The 12756-nt window shown below is 30.9% G+C and overlaps 1 protein-coding gene across 1 annotated transcript in view; it reads left to right on the top strand.

Annotated features, from left to right (window-relative positions):
- LOC109594204 (orexin receptor type 2-like) overlaps positions 1 to 12756 on the top strand; it is a 58335-nt gene that overhangs the window by 45088 nt on the left and 491 nt on the right. The gene's annotated exons all lie outside the window — the stretch shown is intronic.

The following is a 12756-nucleotide window of genomic DNA, read 5'->3' as shown; positions in this document are numbered from 1 at the left end:
CATTTTGTCTTCAACTTATACCATAGGACCAGTACTAGATGTCGAAAGACATACCCATACCATAATGTTTCCACCTCCATGTTTAACTGTGGGTTTTTGATATTTAAAATCGGATTTCGTTCCAACTGGTTTCCTTACACATTGCCTACCATCTGATCCAAACAACTTATACTTGGTTTCATCGCTCCATACTATTGCAACTAGTCCATATGATTTCTGGCAAACTCCATTCGGATTTTACAGTTTCTTTGAATATGTAAGGTTTTTTTCACAATTATACGCCCAAATTGTCCCACTTCACATAACCGACATCCCACAGTTCGATTAGAAATATCTGCATCGAAATTTCTCGAGATGTTTCTCGAGTTTAATTTGCCTTCATGATTTTATTGAATTTTGAACCGATATCCGTCTGATGCGTTTATAGACTTTTATTTTTGGAGAACGCCCAATCTTTATACATGTTTTCACATTATCTTGGCGAAATTTTCTCAAAAACTTTTGAGCTCTAATTTGACTAATTCTTAAATTTTGCAATATATGGCGTTGATTCAGTCCATCACTATGAAAATTTACGATTCGTTTTTTTAGTCTTCTGATAATTAGTTGTTTTTACCCATCTTTACACACTGAAGGCTTCAAATTTTAACGAAAACTGAATTCATTTTTTGTAAGCTTAAAAAAAATTATTTGTTCAACGTATAAAATGTGAACGCAAATACATTACCTGATAAAAATATTAACCATTTTCTAAACAACAGATCTATTATGATATATTAAAAGGAGACTGACAAATTAATCAATTTCTTAAAATTATTTCGTACTTTTAACCATCACTCCGAACTTTAAGAATTGGTAATAATTGTAGTAAACAATAGTAAATTTCAACCGTAAACAATAATGATATTTAAATTTTTGCATGTACAAATAAATGGCAAATGGATAAACACTGACCCTGTCCTTTTATATGACCCCAACGAAATTAATCACATTAATGATTGGCGGGGGAAAAGTGCTGAATCACAGCGTCTATACATTGGGATCTTTCACATCCTTCCCAGAAACTAGTTTAATGAAAAGCGTGGCAACACAAGAAATTTGACGTCACTGGGACATTTGTGGGTGCTTTTAACCGGACTAAGAACGATGACATTAAACGCGATAAATTTTATCCAAGTTGTAATTTTAGAACGACATTGACTGACACTTTTAACAAATATAGAACTTATATTTGTAACGACTTGTACTAGTTTGAAGAAAACAAAATATGAAATTGTATTTGTTTTAGTTTTTTGAAATGCTTGTTTCCCTAAATAAACATTCTAAGACGGCCCTAAATAAACTTTTCGAGTATGCTTTGATCAAGGAATAGTGGAGAATTTAGATTTTCTCCATCGAATAAACCGAAGGTAAGCTTAAAATATACGAAATCAACTACCCATGAATATGTCATTATCTATTTTTTATTCGTTGCTCGCGTTTTTCACATAAAACTGTATTTGATATTACAAAAGAATTTTAAAATCAATTTTGATACAGAATAATATTAGCCTTAACTTTATTCTCTTGGCTTTTGTGCAATGGACATATCGTTTTACTGCCTTTGTACACTTATCGGGATATACACAACGCACTATAACATTAAGCAATGGAAATTGAAACCAAATATTAGTAAATACATATTGTTGAAATCAATTTCTAAATTTTATCAAATAACAATAGAAAATATGAAACTGTTAGGAAGTTTCGTTGTTATGAGTTAGTTGATTCTGTTGGTATTTTGTTTATCCAGTTGTTTCAATACCGTGTATGAAAAATAACGGTTTTGATTAAACCGTGACATGTACACATATAAACAAACTCCTTTTGTGAATGTTTTTATTAGGACAAAAATATAATATTTATAATAAATTTTAATAAAAATTTTTATCAACGACCGTTACGAATATTCATTATATGCGTTCATATAATTGAAATTTAAAAATTCACAAGACTGCATTTTTACTGATTATTTCTCTCGGAATTAGTTCTTTATTCTAGAGTGGTAATTTTAGTAACTTTGCATTTGTCGGCTTCCATATATCGGCTAAAAGTCTTATAGTAAATAAAAAACTAAAGTTTATATAAACTTGTATAATTTATTTATTTAACACTGGGCTTCATTCTGTAAAAGTACCTTACTATCTTCACCAAGGCGGCAGTCTTACCAACCAAGCCCAGGAAATTTGGAATAACGGCCAGGAAAGATAAAATTTCGAATTTCGATGAATATTTGATTCCATTTAAGACATCCGCAAACCCAACCATTTGACTGCAGCAAATGGTGTACGTCATAAACATCAACCACGGAATCACCAACCACCTTATTTTCCGTTTAATACCCACCACCAATATATTAGTTGCAAGAACCATTCCAAAGAGATCCATCAAACGACAAGTCAGTGTGATTTTACCATAATTCGTAGCCACACCACTATGGGTGACTGACAAAATACATATTATTAGCCACAAAATGAATGCGGTGCAGAGGCTGTGGTTCTTTTTTATCAATTTCACATTTCCGCTTGACATTTTTCGACTCTTTGAAAGGACAAATAAATTTCTGACTTGATATTCGTTTGACTCGCGTTTTCATAACAACGAGATTACGAGACGTTAGTCGGCTGCATTCAAATTGTTTCCTACTTGATATGGCGAACAAAGCGGATTTATTTAATTGTGAAACTTTTGAGTATTTTTAATGTATGTTCGCACGGTATTGTGCCGTATTGTGGATGTTCGTTAACAACCATTGAACAATAGTCGTACAATGTTCAATGTTCAAAAGTTAGGCACACTGAAACAACCATGTAAAAATCGCATTGTTATTTTATCTTTTATAATTGTTTACCTAAAAGTAGGTTCTCGTGAAAAAATAGTGAATTAAATTTGTTTTGTAAATACAAGACTAGATAAATTTAACATCAATCAGCAATTTTTATTTTTGATCAAATTTATACGTACATAATGTTTAGTACATCTTTTGTCCTTCATGCGCATCGATTACTGCTCGACACCTTCTACGAGGTTATTCAATTCTCCTTGGTCCATATCGGCGAAATTATGGCTCGAAGCTCTGGGGGAGTATTAGGATTGATTTTTCGAAAGCCGCCTCTTTAGCATATATACTGCGTTAAAAAACGCAACATCTACAAATAATTTATTCTAATTTTTTTTTAGTAAAATATTAACCTTTTACAGAATAATAATTGATTAAAAAATTAAACAAAAATCTTAAAGCCAAAATTGTCAGAAGCTAATAATGGATCGGACCCCCTCTTTGATTAAGACAGTCGTTGACGTGACGTGGCATCGATGTAATCAGATTATCGACATTTCCTTGTGGTATCTCATCCCACACAAACTGAATCTGACGTCTTAGTTCATTAAGAGTCCGTGGAGGACACTCCAAATTCCTTAACCGTCGCCTCATCATATCCCACACATGTTCTATTGGGGAAAGGTCTGAAGATCTGGGTGGTCAAAACAGCATATTCACATGGGCGGCTTCTAAGAAGTGTAATATATTTCTGAGAATATGTAGACGGCCGTTGTCTACGTCATATTGCCACTAATGAAAACTGAAGGTGATCTTCTACCATAAGCAAAAGAACCCCAACACAAGACCATCGTACAGGCTCCAACAAAAGCGTGATTTATCACAAAACACAACTCCCCCCATTGTTAATGTTTCATACACCAGACACTACGTTGGCGCCTATGGTTTGCCGGTAGAAGTAAGTCCAAAAAAGGGAGATAAATCCGTAAGCCAAAAGACCTTATGCAGAGATAAACAGATCGAATACCAATTGACCTCGGCAAAAAATTCATCGGCAATCATCCGGTCTTGCGGCTCTGTGGTAGGTCTTGGTCTTCCGGAACTTCCTGCTCTACCTCTTCTGCCCTCTTCACTCCATGAGTACCAACATCATATTACAATTTATCACATTTCTGCTATTTTTCGAAACAAAATTTCTGCTTCATCCAGACCCACTATCCGATCTCTGTCAAACTCGCTTAATTGACTAAAATTATATCTTCTCCGTACTCTCTAAATGTTAAACATTTAGTATAAATTACTAAATAAAACAAATTGTGACAAAACCTAAGTACACGTTTGATTGAAGATATAAAGAAAAAAGAACAAAATCCAACAATAACTTTTTCCGATTGACTTCAAATTTTAATTATTTTTTATTTCAATAGGGACCTAGTTGCAAAGAAAATATCTGAATGCGTTCTGGGTGTTGCGTTTTTTTTTTCTTACAGTTAGTATAGTATGCTTGATAGGACACCAATTAGTACTATACAATTAACAATGTCATCGTGTCTTGATATATATATACAATTCTATTCGGTCATTATAACAAACTCCCCCCATACCATAATGAATTCTTGACCTTTTAGACGATTTGGTGGAATATCTCATCTAAACCAGATGCGAACTTGATGAACGATCATCATTGTACTACTTCAACTTTATTCTGTGAAAAATAAAGGTTTCCGTTATTCCATTAGAATTAGTCCACTCCAATCGTTGTTGTGTATGGTCGTGGGTCAAATCGTATTTAAAATGTGAACACTAGCTCAAAATAACACTCACAAATACCTAAAACGTCAATATGTTATTACCCATTTGCAGACGCATATTATTCTTCTCTTTACTGCCGTGTCAGGCTATGTGAAATCAATCGTCTGGCACAAAAATCTTTAGTATTTTTTATATTATTAAATAAATGTAGCTGTGTAAACCTGTAATTTATCTATTAACGAATGTTTTTGTGATGTATAATGTTTGAAAAACATATCGTGTTCCACTCATTTAATACTTTTTGTTTTTCTTATACAAGTAGACTAGGGTGTCCGTTATTTCCCAAATTGATTTTAAACTCTGCAGCGCCCCCTATATTTTTAGTAAATAGCCTAAAAAAAATTATCCAATCCATATAAGCTCTTAATTTTGATAATAAACCGTGCCACAAAGACGATTTATTTCCCATTTAAATAACATGGGGTTTTTGTACTTTTTGGAATTAATTTTTTCTTTGTGAAGCCAGTTCATACATTGCTGCGGCATCAAATTATTTTTGTATGAAATTGAACGCTCTACAAAAAGTTTCTCTTAACATTTTTCGGAAAAATCACTTGCTTCAAAGTTATTCAAGGTCAAAGTTGAACTCAAAATAATTTTTCATTTCTTTTTCATTTTAAACAACAAATTACTATTATTTATATCAAAATTTATAATTTACTGCTGAAATATCTTATTTCAACTGTTTCATAACAAAAATTAGTGATAAATATCCCGATAACCTGAAAATGTAAATTACGATGCAAGTTAAACTTCAAATATTCAAGTTATTGGTAAAATGGGACTAATTAAATAAATTTTTCAACACATCAATGAACACAATTTATTTTGTTAAACATTCTTTGGTGGCATTTGGAAATTTTTTTGTATATTCACTTACAATTTGAATAACATATTGTTTTTGATCTTCATGCTTAGCTAAAGTATTAATATATTCTTCAGTTAGTTTAACAGCTCGTTCTGCAGAATCATTGACCGCTTTTAGATGCTTAACAATTTCCAAACCTTTTAAATAATCTGGGTGATCTGACCATGTACTATTATCTAATAGAAGAAAGTCTGTGTTGATATCAAATCTTTCAAAAAATTTGACGGAACTAGAATTAATGAAATAATCAACGTTTTTGTCAACAAACCAATCAAACTCTTCTGAATTGAAAATAAAACGTTTAGGAAGGTCAAACTGATCGTCTTCGCTTGATGTCAAAGCCGCTACCATTTTTCGCCTGACGTCAGCAGAAACTGCTTCGGATAATTTTTTATCAATTGATCGATAATTATAAACTACTCTAATAAATTTAAGATCTTGATTTGGAGCGGTTGCTGCTAATGGTGCCGTATACCAAAATGGAACATATACAAACACAATAAATAAACAAATTTCTAGTAAACTCTTTTCGTCTTCCTTCGTTAATTTAAAACAGTTTCGGAAAATATAAATTTTTTAGCAATAAATCGCTTTGGACATCCATCGAGCGTGATGGAATGCTCCAGGTTTATAAAATTTTATATTTTCAGAGTTTATTGAGCCTAGAAAGATTTTACTTAACTCCAATTTTGTGGTATCAATAGAATTCCATTCATTTTGAAATTTTTTAAATAATGGTACATTTGGTCCGGTCGTGCCTGGCATTTTCATCGAGTGTACGCAGGATAATACTAACTCATATATGTGGTGTCTACAGGGGAGAACAAATCTCTCCCAAGTTTGCGTTCCAAAATCACTGCAGCTCCGTTTCTCCAACCAAGATTAGACGCAGTTGTATCACAACAAAGTGCTTTAACGGAAAGATTTAAACCCCACTCACAAATAATATTGAAAATTTCTTCAGCTTGAGTAGACCCACATCCATCAGGTAATGCAGGTACTCCAAGGATTTTCTCTTGTCCATTACAAGTAATCAAAATTGGTAATCTTTCAATACGTTCACAACTTCACTTTCATTGAACAGTAGTTTAATTTTTTCAGCCATTTTTTTTTCGTAAATTAGATCGTATTTCATGAAAAGAAGACTTATTTAAAACAAGATCACATGGGTCAACTCCCATAGCTGGAGCCATAGCTGAGGTAAGACGAACTGATTGTCTGTAAGAAATATTACAGCTGTCAAGCACCGCAACTACGTCTTCTGTGAGGATGTTAATAGTCCCTCTAAGGTGTTTTGATTCATAATTTCCCCCATTGCTTCGAATTCAGATACAGAAGTTGATTGCGAGTTACTAATAGTTTCTCCACTAGATTTTATTTCACTAACAGAACGCGAAGTACTTGGCAGATCCGTATCTGTTGAAACAAAGTATTATTAAAGAACAATAAAATTACGAAAATGTTATAAAATAAAAGCTCTTAATATTACCAGACATTTTTTCTGGACTCGTCATGGTGTGATCGACTACTGTAAGTGATCGAGTCAAAGGCACATTTTTGGGGGACTCGTTGTTTTTTACCTGATTCTCAGAAATGAGTATTTCTGTAATTATATCATTTAGTATTAACAAATTTCAATAAAATATTTACTTGTACTCATTTATTATTTTAACATTACCAGATTTCGGCGACAATTCAATATTTCTTGCGACGCAATTCAAATGTAAAACTCTCAGAGTTCGCTGATCAATCAAAAACTGTTGTGCTTCATTATCTATCATGTCAAAAGTCTTACTATGAGCGATATCGAATAATTTGTCAAGAATATTGGATAGTTCTTGCTCTTTTGTTTTATTTTTCCTATTAGCAATTTTTTGCACGTGTCGGTAGTCTGTATGAAGCTGTTTTAATTTTTCAACACATCGTGCATTATCTTGAGTTGGGATTTCTGCCATATCTGCTATTGACTGTTTTAAATCTCTTGTGTGATGAAACAATAGTTGCAAGGCTTCTTTATTTGTAGCTAATTTTTTATCATTTATAGTATCTATTGTTTTACCAATTAAAAAAATATTTTTTCTCAAATCCATCTGTTGATTGTCACTCATCGTAAATAAAAACAAAATTAAAATTTTAGGTTAAGACTGTTCAGAAAAGTGTAATTAAGATCCGTGATACACTATACAAGCTCTATTTACACGTTTATAATAAAAATCACGTCAGTAATGATGTAGTAATACACCATTAAACCCAAATAATAATATAAGTCACATGTAATAACAAAGTAATAATAATAATAGCAATACCGACAATATTTGACAACATAAAATTTTAGACAACAACTGACAATACCTGACACACGAAGCCGGCTAGTCACGGTTCTACATTTCTCTTCAATGCGCATGCGTCAGTTATGAATATCATTTTTTCATAATAAAGTAATTGTGAATCCCGAATTTTTAATTTATCGTAATATCTTTTCGATAATTTTCGACTCTCCTCTCTTCAATCATTTCAATAGATTCAACAAAATAGCTAAAATAGAATATTTTCAGCAATTAACAATAAATTTTAATATAAATAATAGTAATTTGTTGTTTAAAATGAAAAAAAAAAATGAAAAATTATTTTGAGTTCAACTTTGACCTTGAATAACTTTGAAGCAAGTGATTTTTTCGAAAAATGTTAAGAGAAACTTTTTGTAGAGCGTTCAATTTCCTACAAAAATAATTCAGTGCCGCAGCAATGTATGAACTGGCTTCACAGAGAAAAAATTAATTCCAAAAAGTACAAAAACCCCATGTTATTTAAATGGGAAATAAATCGTCTTTGTGGCACGGTTTATTATCAAAATTAAGAGCTTATATGGATTGGATAATTTTTTTTAGGCCATTTACTAAAAATATAGGGGGCGCTGCAGAGTTTAAAATCAATTTGGGAAATAACGGACACCCTAATGTAGACGAGGGTTGTCAAAAACTACCAATATAAACTATTACTATCCGCCCACTTCTCAAGTGAAAAAATAACCAACACTAAAACTTCAAAAAAGTGATTTATTTAGAGAATAAAATCTTAATAACTTTAAGTGTTCTCATGGCTGTTAGATGAACCAACTATTGTTGTTTTTTAATTTTAAATCAATTTACTACATTTGTATGATTCCTGGTCTAAAGTGTCAAACGTTTCACTTCAAGTTTCATTTCATTTCGTTTCAAATATCAAATACTTATTATTACATACCAAATATCACGAGCTTTATTCATTATTTAAATCGAATTACAAATAAAATAGTTGCGGGGGTGTTTCCAATTTAAATGACTCGTGTCGTACAAATAAATATAATAAATTTTTGTGTTACAGGAAACCTACACAACTACTTTTTATTGATTCTAGACCGATTGCCTTTCAAATTTAACCCATCCGTCTGTTATTTTTAATTTTATGTAAATTCCTCAGTACCTCAGTATACATTGGTGATCACAAGTGTGGAAAAAATTTTAATTTATTTTTTATTTCACTTGATTTATTTGTGTTTTTTCTTATTGTATACGTTTTCTTGTTAAATAGAAACAACTATGGTGGTTATAAATTTGATGATAATTTGCAATAAACAATTTTTCCATTAAAATACATAATAAATAAAAAATAAACTTGGAAATAGTTTATATATTTAATATTTGGTAGCATAACCATTTTGCTTAATAACTTCTCGACATTGTTCATTGGGTAGACAAACTTGCGACACACGTCCACAGAAATGTGTGCCCATTCTTTTTGCCACGAATATTCTTTGTTGGTGATGTTTTTTGTCGGATTTTTAATTCCAGATGCTGCTAAAAAAATCATTTGGATTTAAGTCCGGGCTCTGTCAGTGCTGGTAGAACTGATGACCGAGCTGATCCAAAAATCAATTTTTTACAAGCCTGGATATGTTGTGGATCATTATCTTATTGAAACTTCCAAACTACAGACAGATTATTTTCAGCAAAGGGTGACATATAATTTTCCAAGATATTTTTATATACAAAACGATAAATGATGTTTCCACCTCCATGTTTAACTGTTGGTTTTCGGTACTTAAAATTGTGCCAACTGACCTCCTTACACATTGCCTACCATCTGATCCAAACAACTTATACTTGATTTCATAAATCCGTAATATTAAATTTTACAGTTTCCTTTGAATATATAAGGTTTTTTCTCAGCTATGCGTCTAAGTTACCCCCTTTTCACATAACCGACGTTTAACAATTAGATTAGAAACAGCTGCACCGAAATCTTGGGATATTTCCTGGATAATTTGCCTTGATCATCCGTGTGATGCCTTCATCGATATATGTATAGATTTATTTTCCAAGGATCTTTATACGCGCTTACACATTGCCCTGCATGCGATTTTTGTTTCAAAATATTTGAAACAGTACCTTGACTAATTCTTAAATTTTGCGAAATCCGGCATTGATTCATTCCATCACTATGAAAATCTACAATTCGTTTTTTTCTCTGATAAAAATTTGTTTTTACCCATCTTTACACACTGTTTGACGAAAATATATGTAAATTCTTCAATACCAAAAAGTTAAATTGGTATATAGTGGTGGTCAAAAGTTTGAAATAAATTTGAATTCATTTTTTATTTCATTAAATTTATTTGTATATGTCTTCTTGTTACATAGAAACAAAATAACATATAACGAATTTATAATAAAAGGAGATTAACAAAAATGATTAATTTCTTAAAATTATTCCATACTTTTGACCACTGCTGTACTTACAAGACAAAAAATATGTTGCTATATAATACTATAATGCTCCTAAATACATTGAAAAGAACTATTAACGTAATCTAATTAAATGCGCTTTTTTCCACGTTCCTAATTAAGCGACAAAATTTGGCCTTTTGTCCGACCCGAACGATAAAAACACCACTTGTAACAAGATAAGAACGACAGAAAAAATAAATTTTGCTAAGAAGGACGTAAATAGTATTTATTTCGGTGCGGCACAAAGAAGGAAGATAACGCGAAAGCGGTCTCGGGTGCCCACGACTGCTGACCTAATGAATGTAGACAGAAATTATGTGCACGGAATTGGAAACGCCGCCGTAACCACCTAAACCGTGAACATCGACGTTTGTATCTGTTATGTTGGAGGGGGTGCCGAGGAATAGACGACGGCAGTTTGGATAACGGCACTCGCCCCGGCGGATTAATGCCAGATTAAAATCACACGCACACTTTTTATTCGGATTGAGCTGAGTGATTTTTTGTATTTTTCTGAGGGCCGCAATCCAGAAGTTATAATTAGTATTTGTCTTTTGCATTTACGTGTGCGGCGCCTTTTGTATAATTTAAGCAGAATATGCGGATACGTTGTTTGGGCTCGTTTGTTCAACAACTGCACTGCCGCTTAATTAAATTAAATGTTAAATGCCAGAAACAACGAGAACTTTGTTTAAAGGTCATTTTAATAATTCCTAATTGCCGTGTTTCAGTAATCTATTGAAGCTTTAAAATTTCGGATTGAATTAAAAAAAAAAATTTAATTTAACATGTCAGTGTTCACAGAGAACAATTAAGAGATGCTTTTAACGTAATTGAGTGGCACCCAATGTTCTCCTTGCCAATTATATCTACATTATTGTTATCGTTAAGTGAAATTGGAACAGGGATGTTGTGCTAAATGGTATCTAACAAATACTATCAGTGACTACAGTATTTTTCTTGAAACTGGCATTGTTTAGTATAACTGTACTCGTTTCTTTATTCATTCCAAGCAAGCAACCCCTTTAAAATAATGAGGTCAATATATTATTTCATTCATGTCTAAATAGTTCCTTCGCCCTTCACAAAGTAATTATACTGAAGAATTATTTTAGATGTAGCTGTTCTAGACGACCTATACAGACAGAATAGAAGTTCATTTAATTACTTAAAGTTAAACCGGCGCATTTCGAAACTACCCTTAGACGAGACTCGGTTCTTGGATTAACGAAGTAAGTTAGGTAGTTTAGTAATTCATTTAAATATTTCAGTTTACGTAACTGTGCAAATGTTTCACACGTGTGTGTTTATTGAAAATAATATGACATGTCTGTTTGTTTGCATGATTCTTTTTAGTGTATTTTGTTTAATTCTCAATAATTCGGATTTTAAATGGCACGAACAGTTTATTTTATCAAATCTACTAAAATTATAAAATCCTTGTTAATTTAAACTTAATCTAAAATTTTTATTTGATTTTCACATGTAGGTACAATTTACTAAAAAAAAATATGATGAATCCCTAATGAAATTTAATATTCTAGAAATTATATTTACAAAGAAAACAATTTTTAAAATGAGCTTTTGTAGATTAATGTATGTAAAGAAAATGAAAAAAATTCTAAAATTCTACAAAAACTGTAAAACTGTTCTATATTTTATCAGTTAATCATAATCTAAATTTTTTATTTAGTTTTTTAAATACTGTAAAATAAAAATTGTTACATTTTTTAAAAAATTATACTATTATTTAAAAATTAACAAATATTAAATATATTTTATAAAATTTAAACTTTTTTTTTTAAATCAAAAAGAACCGTAGTAATGTTAAAGCCCTAATGAAATTTAATATTGTAAAAAAATGTATGTACAAAGAAAACAATTATTAAAATTAACTTTTATATATTCATTTATATAAAATAAATAATAAAAATTCTGAAACTACAAGAAATTATAGATAGAGATTTCTAAAAGTATTCCATATTTTATCATTTAATCATCCAAATTTTTATTTAGTTTTTTTTTTTAAATACATATGCTATATATTAATAAATAAAATAGAATAAAAATTATATTAAATTTTTGAAAAAAATATTCTAATATTTAAAAGTCTAAATTTTATAAAATTTAGACTTTTTAAATAAAATTATTATGGTTTTCTATATCATTATATATCATAATAAAACACATACGTAGAAAATAAACATTTATACATTAAATAATCCTCTTTATTTGTATACTATAATAAATTTGAATGTACAATAAAAATTTTGAATGAACTACACTATTAGTAGATCCACTAAAAAATAAATTGTTTTTTCGATTATGAACATGACAAGTTTGTCACGCCAAAACCTCGATTTATTATCAAATGTGGTATATCGATTGTATAAATTAATGGACAATATTCCTTAGATAGTGAAAACTACCCCGAGGCATTTATGAACAACGTGATTGGATTATCATTGACACGTTTGTCAGTTCCCTTAACA

This window comes from Aethina tumida, chromosome 1, assembly GCF_024364675.1.
Source record: "Aethina tumida isolate Nest 87 chromosome 1, icAetTumi1.1, whole genome shotgun sequence".
NCBI classification, from domain to species: Eukaryota; Metazoa; Arthropoda; class Insecta; order Coleoptera; family Nitidulidae; genus Aethina; species Aethina tumida.
This window is presented reverse-complemented; position numbering and strand designations above follow the sequence as displayed.